At 37.8% G+C, this 11,252-nt stretch overlaps 1 non-coding gene across 1 annotated transcript; it reads right to left on the bottom strand.

The window, feature by feature from the left end:
- Positions 1-698: 698 nt before the first annotated feature.
- On the bottom strand, positions 699-805 carry LOC128032282 (small nucleolar RNA R71). The gene has a single exon (XR_008188410.1). It is a non-coding gene; the product is annotated as a small nucleolar RNA R71 (small nucleolar RNA).
- Between the last annotated feature and the right edge of the window lie 10,447 nt (positions 806-11,252).

The following is an 11,252-nucleotide window of genomic DNA, read 5'->3' as shown; positions in this document are numbered from 1 at the left end:
AAATCACATATCATTTCACACGCGACAAGTTTTTGACTCCGTTACCAGGGATCGACATTTTGGTGAAATTTGGTTTTGTTGTTTTACTTAGTTCCACTAGTTTTATTTAACTTAGTTATATTTAATTTCTATAGGTTTGCCATCAGTGCATGAGAAGAGGCATTGCTGCTAACAAAGAATATCCTTTTAACCTAGGGATCGAAAGAACTTTACGAAGAAGGTGGAAAGAACTGTAAAAAATGGCTAGGAACAGGAATGATCCTAGCTTCAATGATACTCCGAATGGTCAAGATGCTAATCCTCGTGTTAGTAGGGTGATAGATGATCGAGACAGACCAATCCAAGACCATGTTGTGGCAATTTTGGATGATTTGAGTCTAGGGATAGTCATACCACAAATACAAGCTTAACAGTTTGAGCTGAAACCGATAATGTTACAGATCTTACAAAAAGTAGTACAATTTAATGGATTACCCACTAAAGATCGAAGACTACATTTACGAATTTTTCTAGAGGTTTGTGACTCATTTAGACAATAGGGTGTTCTTGAAGATGCCCTGCAGCTTAAATTGTTTCCATATTCTTTGAGAGATAGTGCGAAAGCATGGCTGAATGCTTTACCGTCGGGAACAGTAGCATCATGGAATGATCTTTGCAAGAGATTTTTTCTATAGTATAATCCTCCAAATATGAATGCCAAGCTTAGAAATGACATCACAACTTTTCGATAATTGGATGATGAAACACTATATGAAGCTTGACAGGTATTTAAAGGCTTAATTCGGAAGTGTCTGATGCATGGATTTCAACACTAGAATCATATGAAAATATTCTATAATTGTTTGTATGCGCTTACGAGGATGGTAGTTGATACTTTTGCCTATGATACATTGTTGGATAAATCTTATAATGAAGCATATAAGATTTTGGAAAAAATTGCCGACAATGACTATCAGTACCCTACCACAAGAGTTGGGACATATAAGAGAGTTGTTGGTACCATGGAGCTCGATGTAATTACTTCGTTGACAGCTAGGAATCTTCTTTAGCTAATATGATCAAAACAATGAAGAAGTGCACTACAACTTAGGAGATGAACTCAATCGAACTGTCATGCGTTTATTGTGGAAAAGGTCATGTGTTTGATGAATGCCAACCAAACCCAGCACCGGTATACTACATGGGTAATTTTAACCAAAATAATAATCCCTATTCCAACACTTACAATCTGAGGTGGAAGCAACATTTGAATTTTAGTTGGAATAATCAAGGTGTGGGGAGTTCACACAATGTTGCAAGAAAAAATATCCACAATGCAATGCCTGGTTATAATCATCCTATGCCGAGGCAAAATGCCCAACAAGGTGAGGTATCATCTTCTAATTCTATTGAATCCTTGTTGAAGGAGTACACGACCAAAAGTGATGCTATGATTCAGAGTCAGGATGCGTCTCTCTGAGCTCTTGAAAATCAAGTAGGGAAAATAGAGAACATTCTAAATTCAAAGCCACAAGGAGCATTGCCAAGTGATACTCAAAATTTGAGAACTTAAGGGAAGGAGTAAAGCAAGGCCACCACTCTTTGAAGGGGGCTCAGTTGGATGAAGTTGTTCATGATGCCACGGTAGAGGAAGACAAATCTAACCGCAATCAGGAAAAGATCTCAGAACTTTCTAAACAACAAACAACACCTGAAAAGGGTACACAAAGAAATGTTGCAGCAGAATCAGATCATGTTGTCAATAGGAAGCCACGGCAAAACAATATCAGCAACCTAAAGGATGACAACCTTTACCTTTTCCTCAGTGATTCTAGAAATCTAAATAGGATATTCAGTTTAAAAAGTTTTTAGATGTGTTGAAGCAACTCCATATCAACATACAGTTAGTGGAAGATTTGGAGCATATGCCTGATTATGTGAAATTTATGATAGCTATACTGTCGAAGCCGTTTTTTTGAAAAACAAAAATTTAGTTGTCGACTTTTAAAATAAAACTGGAGTCGCCACCGATCCTTTATTGGGGTGTGATCGGCTCACCTTAAAAATTATTTTGGCCTACAAATTTTGGGAAAACGAGTCCAGGAGTCAGTTACGCACGAGGAAGGATTAGCACCCTCGTGACGCCCAAAATCGGTACTAAATTGATTATTTAATGTCTTGGTGTCGAAACTTTGAAAAAAATAATTTAAAATAAGCTTGAATGATGAAATTCGCAAAAGGATAACCAATTGTTCAAGTCATGTAAAGAAATCGAGTCCCAATACGTTAGGGTACGATTCCTCATAATCCTCGAACTTTGAATATCACTTTTTATTTTATGTGAAAATCTTCATTTCGAGAAGGTAACATGCCACACCCAATACGTTAGGGCATAACAAATTAAGTTCCCAAAAATGATTTTTGGTGCTCGTGTATTTAAAATAAAGAATATCCTCGGTAATTTGAAATCAGCAAAGAAAATCAAAACCCAATACGTTAGGACTCAATTTTCCTCGACAATCCCAAAACCTTGAATATTGTTTTTTATTCACAAAAACTTATGAATTGAGAAAAATTGATTTTAAGGCTTTGATAAAACCAAAAAGAAATCATTTCTAAAAAGTATGTTGAAAACCTCAATGAACAATTATGAGGCAAATACTTTAATTTAAAGCATATATGAATAAATATTTACAAATATATATACAAGTACAGTAAGCAAATTGAAAATATGAGTGGGCATACTTAACACATAAATATAAGTGTACATATAAAAGGTAAGTGAAGAAATATATACAACAAACTTATAATAATTTCTAAAAAAATATGCATGTATATATGTAATGAAAATTGTAAAATAAAATAAAAAACATGTATATGTGTATATAATTACAAAATAGAAAAATAAAATATATAAGTATATATACATAGGCAAATCATGAAAATTGCATACGTATATATTCAAATACATATATATATGTACAATATGTATATAAAATAATAGGATACATGAAATAACAAAAAATATTTATAATAATTTAAAATGAAAAGTGTATGTATATTATAGAAAATGAATGTATATAAATGTATATAAAAGTTATGCAAGTAGAATAATATATATATATATATATATATATATAGATATGTAAGGTGAATGCGTATTTTAAAATGCGTATGTAGATTTATATATATATATATACATTTGTAAAATAGAGGAAAAAATATTTATAATAAAATATAGAATTATACATTTACAAAAAGTGGAAAACGTTTTGAAATTAAAATAACATTTACAAAAGTAAAACGTTTTGAAATTAGAATATATATAAAATGCATATGTTCATGAAAAACAATAAGTATAGTATTAATAATAATAATAAATTATGATGGTATAATATAATAATAACAAAAAAAAAGTTGAATAGTTCAAAAAAAAATGGACTAAATTGAATTTAAAGACAAAAGAATGGGGTAAATTCGAGAATAAACAAAAAGGGACCAACATGAACGCGCGAACGACCATGGGGGACCTAAAGGGAAATTAATCCCACCCTCCAAAGCGCTGCGCAACAAGGGGCCAATTTGAAAGAAAAAATAAAGTGCGTGGCTAAATTTAAAAAACAAAAATTGGGCTTGATTAAAACGTGTCGCAAAAAGAAGGGACTGAAAGCGAAAATTTCCCCCTTAAAGCCAGAACGCGCGGATCCTCCCCTTCGGGTCGGGTCACCGTGCGGGTCTGGCCATCAAAACGGCACCGTTTCATCTGTTATAAAACCCAACAAAGAAAATAAAAAAACAGTTTATATTAAAGAAAACACTAAACAACCCTAGCCATCTCTGCTAGGGTTTTTCAATTTTCCTATTGCCGCAGCCTCTAGGTCAGCCTTTGGCCTCCGATGAAGCCCCGGCCTCCGATTGCGACGGAGAGAGGACACCGCGACGGCACCAGGTAAGTTCCTTTCTCCCTCTTTTCTTTGTTATTTTAAGTGAAATAAAATGAAAAAGTAAAGAAAATAAAAGAAATATATAAACAAAAAGAACAGCAAATACTACAAAGTAAAAAAAACCTTTGAAAAAACAATTTCCTTTGTATTTCTCTGTATTTTTCCTTCTATTTCCGTATGTCGTTTACACTGAAAAATCCCTCCTTTACAGATTAAAATCGGCCTTATATAGCTGATTAATACAAAAAATCCAAAAAGAAAAAAATCGAAAACCCACTTATTTTCCATTATTTGCTGCACTTGTGTGCCTCTATTTTTGCAGGTTCGGTGGTGAAGAGGGCGCATATACGTGGAGGCACAAATCGCGCAGAAGGGACCCTGGCTTCGAGTCGAGCGGTGACAGGGGTTGCTGGGAGTAGAAGCGCGCAAAAAGAGGGTGACAGTTGCGGCGGCTATTAGGGTTTTTGATTTTTGATTTGGCTGAAATTTGTTAAATTTTGGGCTTGTTGGGCTGTTGGTGTTTTGGGCTTGTAATTAGGGTTAATATTTGGGCTATTGGATTGGGAATTTGGTTTGTACGGGCCTGGGTAAATTGGGCTTATTACAGCTGCCCCTCTTTGCTTGTTGTCGTGTAACGGGAACAGATCAAAGACTGAAAAGCCCAATCGTGCCCGGTCTTACTAAGCTTCAACTTCCTCAATGCTTCATTTCTTCAGGTAGCATCATTCCTTCCTACTGCATCTTCAGAGGTATAGGAACCCGTGCTTCGATCCACTCCACTGCAACGTCAGGGAGATAGGATTCGTACGTTGTAACTTTTCAAAAGAACAAAATTTGCTATCTTTAATCTGCTCCACTGCAACTTCAGGGAGATAAGACTTATAGCTTCGATTTGTTCTGCTACAACTTGAAAAATAAATCGGATGCGATCTGCTCTACTGTAACTTCAGAGAGATGAGATCTGCGGTTTTAATCCACTCTATTGCAGCTTCAAGGAGATAGGAATACTGGCTTCAACGTACTCCACTGTAACCTCAGGGAGGTAAAATCCACCATCTTTGATCTGCTCCACTATTTCTTAGGGAGATAAGATCTGTAATCTTTAATCTATTCCACTGCTGCCTAGGGAGATAGAATTACTGGCTTCAATGTACTCCACTGTAACCACAGAGAGGTAAAATTCATCATCTTTGATCTGCCCCACTACTGCTTAGGGAGACAAGTTCTGAAATCTTCAATCTATTTCACTGCTGTCCAAGGAAGTAGAATTACTGGCTTCAATGTACTCCACTGCAACTTCAGGGAGGTAAAATCCACCATCTTCGATCTGTTCCACTACTGCTTAGGGAGGCAAGATCTGAAATCTTCAATCTATTCCGCTGCTGCCCAGGGAAGTAGAATTACTGGCTTCAATGTACTCCACTGTAACCTCAGGGAGGTAAAATCCACCATCTTTGATCTGCTCTACTACTGCTTAGGGAGATAAGATCTGCGATTTTAATCCTCTCCACTGCAACCTCAGGGAGATAGGATTAGTTTCTTCAATTTGTTCAACTACAATGTCGGGGAAACCAGATCTGCCGTCGTAGCTTTAATCTGTTCCACTGCACTGCTAAGGAAATAAGATCCGCCGTTGTGGCTTCAGTCTTTTTAATTGCAATATCAGGGAAACCAGATCCGCCATTGTAGCTTTAATCTGTTCCACTGCACTGCTAAGGAAGTAAGATCCACCGTTGTGGCTTCAATCTTTTTAATTGCAATATCAGGGAAACCAGATCTGCCGTCGTAGCTTCAATCTGTTCCACTGCACTGCTAAGGAAGTAAGATCCGCCATTGTGGCTTCAATCTTTTTAATTGCAATATCAGGGAAACCAGATCTGCCGTCATAGCTTCAATCTGTTCCACTGCACTGCTAAGGAAGTAAAATCTATGGTTTCACCGGTTTATTCTCTGGAGAACATGACCTGTATAATTCAATTTATGAACCTAATTATGCCTAGTGATTAGGATGACATGATCAAAATGAATCAAATGCTCCTAACTAGACAGATGTGAATGGTGTTTGCATGAATGCAGAATGTCATGAAAATGATATTTTAACGTTTGAGTTATTATTACTCCAAGTTTATTAAGGTTTCCTCACTAATGAGCAATAACACATTCTTGCTCAGCTAGCATCTTCGGAAAACACTTAACCAGATTGCCCCCCACTATAAACCTCCAAGTTTGATCCACTGGGAGCAAAATATGTACCATCTTCCTCCTGTTGTGACCCAAGAGTAAAAAGATTCGGCCTTTTCTCAATCATCTGCTACCACAATTCAAGGATACAGGATGTGAAACTTTTTGGTCTCTTACACCATTCCCAGGGTGTTGTACCAAATGCTGATGCACAAATGAAGAAATCTTCTCCAAGAACAACTTCTTCATATTACTCGGTGATCATTGCTTGCTTGTTCATTGAAGCTTTGTCACCAACACGACATCTTGCCATTTTGTTCAATTAATACTTTAGACAAGAAAATTCAAAGGGATAGTCTTAATTTAAACTCTTCTTTATCAGATTTCCAACCTGGTACGTTCTAAACAATAGTCCTGTTTGAGGTTCCTATATTATTCAGAAACTTCTAGAGTAATATGCAAAACTTCCCTTGTGAAAGTTTTATTAGTCTATTAATCATTATTCTAATGCCACATACTTGCAAAAATATCATGGATAAGAATAGAGTTGGCTCTGAGCATAGCTCGAAATGAATAAATTATCAAGGATAATAAAGATGGATAACAAAGAAATTGATTTAGGAATGCGTATCTTGGCAATGAATGAAGTGTTCCAAGAATAGCAAAAATGGTATAAGGATTAGGTGCCCCAGACATTGCAGCTTGAACTTCTCTGTACAAACTTTCTAAAGACCATTATAAGCTTAACATGTGTTTAGGAGATCTATAGTACTTTGTCGATGCCCCAAGATGTCGCTTACCCTTTCCTATTGATTCAGGTATAGCAAGACCACTGCATGCCCCGCTCTGATCAGTATTTGAGCTACTTCGATAATCTCATGCCCCATTCTGATCAATATTTGAGCCGCCCTTTTCGGGTTTTCAACTCAAATCCCCTTTGGTATCAAGGTGCCCTTTACGGGTTTTCACCTTGGCCTCTCCATTTTTCTCTTTTTCTCTTTTTTTATTTTTATTTTTTTGGACTCAAAGCACCTTTTGTGGGTTTTCACCTTAGTCATCTCATTCTTTAAGCGGAGTATTTCCTGACTGAACCTGAGTTTACAGGACTTTGCAGGTTTATTATCCATCTCGCTCAAAATCAAAGCTCCTTTAGAAAAGACCTTCTCTATAACATAATGTTTTTCCCAATTTGGCATCCATTATATTTTTTGTAGAGTGAGGATCTTCTTCAGCATTAGGTTGCCATCGTGGAATTCTCTGGGACAAACCTTTTGCTATAGGCTCGCATCATTCATTTCTTGGTACATCTGACCCTGATGAATAGTTTCTAGCCTTTTTCTTCAATTAAGTTCAACTAATCGTGTCGGGATTGGATCTTTATCCTACTTCAGCTCAGTCAAAACTCGAAGAGAAAGAATTTCAACTTCAATGAAAAAATCGTGATAAACTGAAAAGAGTGGCATTGCCCCGGTAGAGTTTTCACTGCACCATTCATGATATTCACCTTGAACATACTGCAAATTTCTGATATCGTGTTGTTGTTCAGATTGCAATAACAGCGCTTAAACTGGGCACATCCTAGTATATCCTTGCGAAGGCATCTTTGAATGCTTGAAGTAACCCAACAACGTATTGCTTTGTTTTTTCGGTTATGCATGTTGCCTCAAGGTCACAGTTTCTATTGTCTCCTCGTGAGGTAAAATTTCCTTCCTGCTTTACCATCCTTAACAAGTCAGGAGATAAGCTACAATTTATGACATCTTCAAAGTCATGAGATCCCTCTAAACACATGTCTCACTCAAAAGGCAATTTTGAGTCTGTAGCAGCGTCACTCATGTCATTGATATTTGGGGACCCATAGTGGGTACCAAAGAATATACAAAAGAATGTACGAATAATATGAATGAATGAATGAATCGTTTAGCAGAAAAAGTCCAAAAGAATGAAAAAAATGTAAAGAATGAAAGAACATTTGCTCAAAGATGATTGCAATAATGTATTTCATTAAAATAATAATGTTCAGACGTGAGCCTATTTCACAAAGAAATCCTTATTGCTTTTAGGCTAAAAGCAACAAGTGTGTTCTGAACATTACTCTAACAGACTCTAAAAACTTCAGGGGTTTCCTCCACGGTCCAATTATTTAGAACACTCCCAGGTTTACAAGGGCGAATATCTGACAAGGTCCCTTCTTCAGTTGTTTCTTCGTATATGTCACTGATGTGAACACCCCCAACACCTCTTCATATATTGCATCCACCCTATTGTCAATCATGATTGGGAAGCGGATTTTTTGCACTTGATGAGTCATCAAGCTTGACAACACCCATGTTGATGAGTTTTTCAACTAGCTTTTTGAAGGTAATGCAATTCTCGATTGAGTGCCCTCTAATTCCCGCATGGTAGTCACATTGTGCGTTTGCATCATACCACTTGGGATACGGAGGTTGTGGGGGTTTTAAGTAGGAAGGGGAAACAACGTGTGCATCGAATAAACTTTGGTCCAGCTCCTTATACAACATCGGAATTGGCGTGAACTTGAGCTTCTCAATACCTGGTTTCACTCCAAATTCCTGTCTCAATGAACTTTGTTGACTAGCAACCCCCTTTCTTGGATGACTTACAGTAACTGATTTAGAGTAACTTGTGTTGTTCACCTCATTTTCTCTTCTCCTTGGGACTAACCTCTTGTTACTCTCCTCTGCATCAATTTTCCCGCTCCTTATAGCGCTTTCAATCATTTCACCATTCATGATTATGTCAGGAAAACTTTTTGTGGCACTTCCTAACATATGTGTGATAAAAGGTGCTTTCAGGGTGTTAATGAACAACATGGTCATTTCCTTTTCTAGGAGCGGTGGTTGAACTTGAACTGCGACCTCCCTCCATCTCTGCGCGTACTGCCTAAAACTTTCGCTCGGATTTTTCTCCATATTCTGAAGGGTGATTCTATCGGGAGCCATGTTTGTCACATGACTATATTGTTTCATGAACGATTGTGCCAAGTCCCTCCATGAACCAATCGTGGCACGACTCAACTGATTGTACCATTTAGATGCTGCCCCTGCAAGGCTGTCTTGGAAACAATGTATCAAGAGTTGGTCGTTGTTAACATATCCCGCCATTCGCCTGCAGAACATGGTGATGTGAGCTTCTGGGCAGCTTGTCCCATTGTACTTTTCAAATTCTGGCATCTTAAATTTATGAGGGAGTACCAAATCCGGTACTAAACTCAGCTCTTTGGCGTCAATACCTTGATAACTTTCAGCGACCTCCATTGCCTTGAACTTCTCCTCGAGCCACTTGTATCTTTCCTCTATCTGTTTCGACAACTCCTCCTTTATTCTTTCCTTCTCTGCCACTTCATCAAAGTCAGGAATGGCCAGGTTGACAGGGTTATTTCTAGGATTAGAGCCCGATGCAGCTTGAAAGTTCGAAGCATCGGCCTGAGACTGTTGAGGCTTAATTGTGACAGTAGGTTTGAGCGGGTATGCTTCAGGTTGAGCTCGCGCATGTGGAGAAGTAAAGCCTGGAGGATATAGTAGTTCATCCTCGTTACCTTCCTCGCCATCAGCCATGAGACCCTTTCCTTTATCACCTCCTCCAGTCAACAGTTTGGTTAGCTTCGCCATAATATCATCTTGGGATTCTCGCATCTTCTCAGACATCTCTTGTTTCATCTTGTCTAACCGCTCCTGCACCTGTAGCTGAAGCCGGTCTTGCATCTCCTTCTGACACTGTTCCAGTTTTTCCAACCTCTGATCCATATCTTTAATCTTTGCTCGGGTGCCATAACGGTGCTTGGTTAATTGGTTGGTTTCCAGGTTAACTGAGCAATGATTTTAATCAATTAGGATCTTTTAATGGACTTTAATGCGTATGATGTCATGTGATGCAAATGCATGCAATAAATGCATAAAGAGACGTTGATTCTGACTCAATTCCATTTAGAAAACTTTACTAGAAAACAAATCTCTTTACATAAAATGGATATTTATATGGCATTGCCCTCATAGGCGGAGACGTTCGATCCTCTTCTTCATTCGAGCGTTAAGATAAATCTCACGAACTCTTCAAACAAGATGTCTCTTCTACCTCTTTTTGCTCGATCCGGGTCACAACTCGTTGCTTACTCATCCTCGTGATGCTCATTGGCCTCTCTTTAAGAAGGTTCAGCAGCTCTCGAATAATCTTTGTCATCTTGAATCCTTGGGCAACGGAGCCATAGTCGTGTAGTCCTCCATTAAATTATCATCTTTCTCTTATCACGAGTTCTTGGACCATATTCGGACAACCATATTGTCATCCACTTTATCAAGAAACCCATTTTCTTATGACAAGCTCTCTATTTAGCAACTGATCGTGAATCAACACCTCTTTTTTAAAATGAAAATGTAATGCCATGTCATGCAATCAAAACAAAACACAAAAAGGTCAGTATCATATAAACATAAAATATAACCAAGAAATAGTAAAACTCCTATTCGGATATCTACTAAGGTTTAGTGTAGCTCTACCTAGGGTAAGTTCCTAACGTTTACTATATGAGGGTTATTTTCTAGAGTAAGGGTACCCGAACCAGCAGATTCCTCGATCCTCACCCATTATAGGCTCATGTGGATCGAGTTCAGTTCAGGGGGATACATTTCCCTATGGCTGCACGGAGATGAAAATCTCACGAAGACATAGGTATGGATGTATCCCGGAAGCGGTCCACTACCCTGCACGGAGGTGAAAACCTCACGAAGGACTAGTTTCTCGCTCCCACTTAAAGGTTAACACTGACCATGCAATGCAAAATGCAAATACAGATCAACCAACTTGATTCAATCATGCAAATGATGAAAATCAATAAATGCAAAAGGAAATCATGATTTTTCTAAAAAAAAACTTTTGACTTTCGACACAAAGACAAAGCATAATCAATTCATGGCTCGACTCTCAAATGTCCCCAGTGGAGTCGCCAAGCTGTCGAAACCATTTTTTTGAAAAACAAAAATTTAGTTGTCGACTTTTAAAAATAAAACTGGAGTCGCCACCGATCCTTTATTGGGGTGTAATCGGTTCACCTTAAAAATTATTTTGGCCTACGAATTTTGAGAAAACGAGTCCAGGAGTCAGTTACGCACGAGGAAGGATTAGCACCCT

The sequence above is a fragment of the Gossypium raimondii genome, chromosome 8, assembly GCF_025698545.1.
Source record: "Gossypium raimondii isolate GPD5lz chromosome 8, ASM2569854v1, whole genome shotgun sequence".
In the NCBI taxonomy this organism is placed as follows: Eukaryota; Viridiplantae; Streptophyta; class Magnoliopsida; order Malvales; family Malvaceae; genus Gossypium; species Gossypium raimondii.
This window is presented reverse-complemented; position numbering and strand designations above follow the sequence as displayed.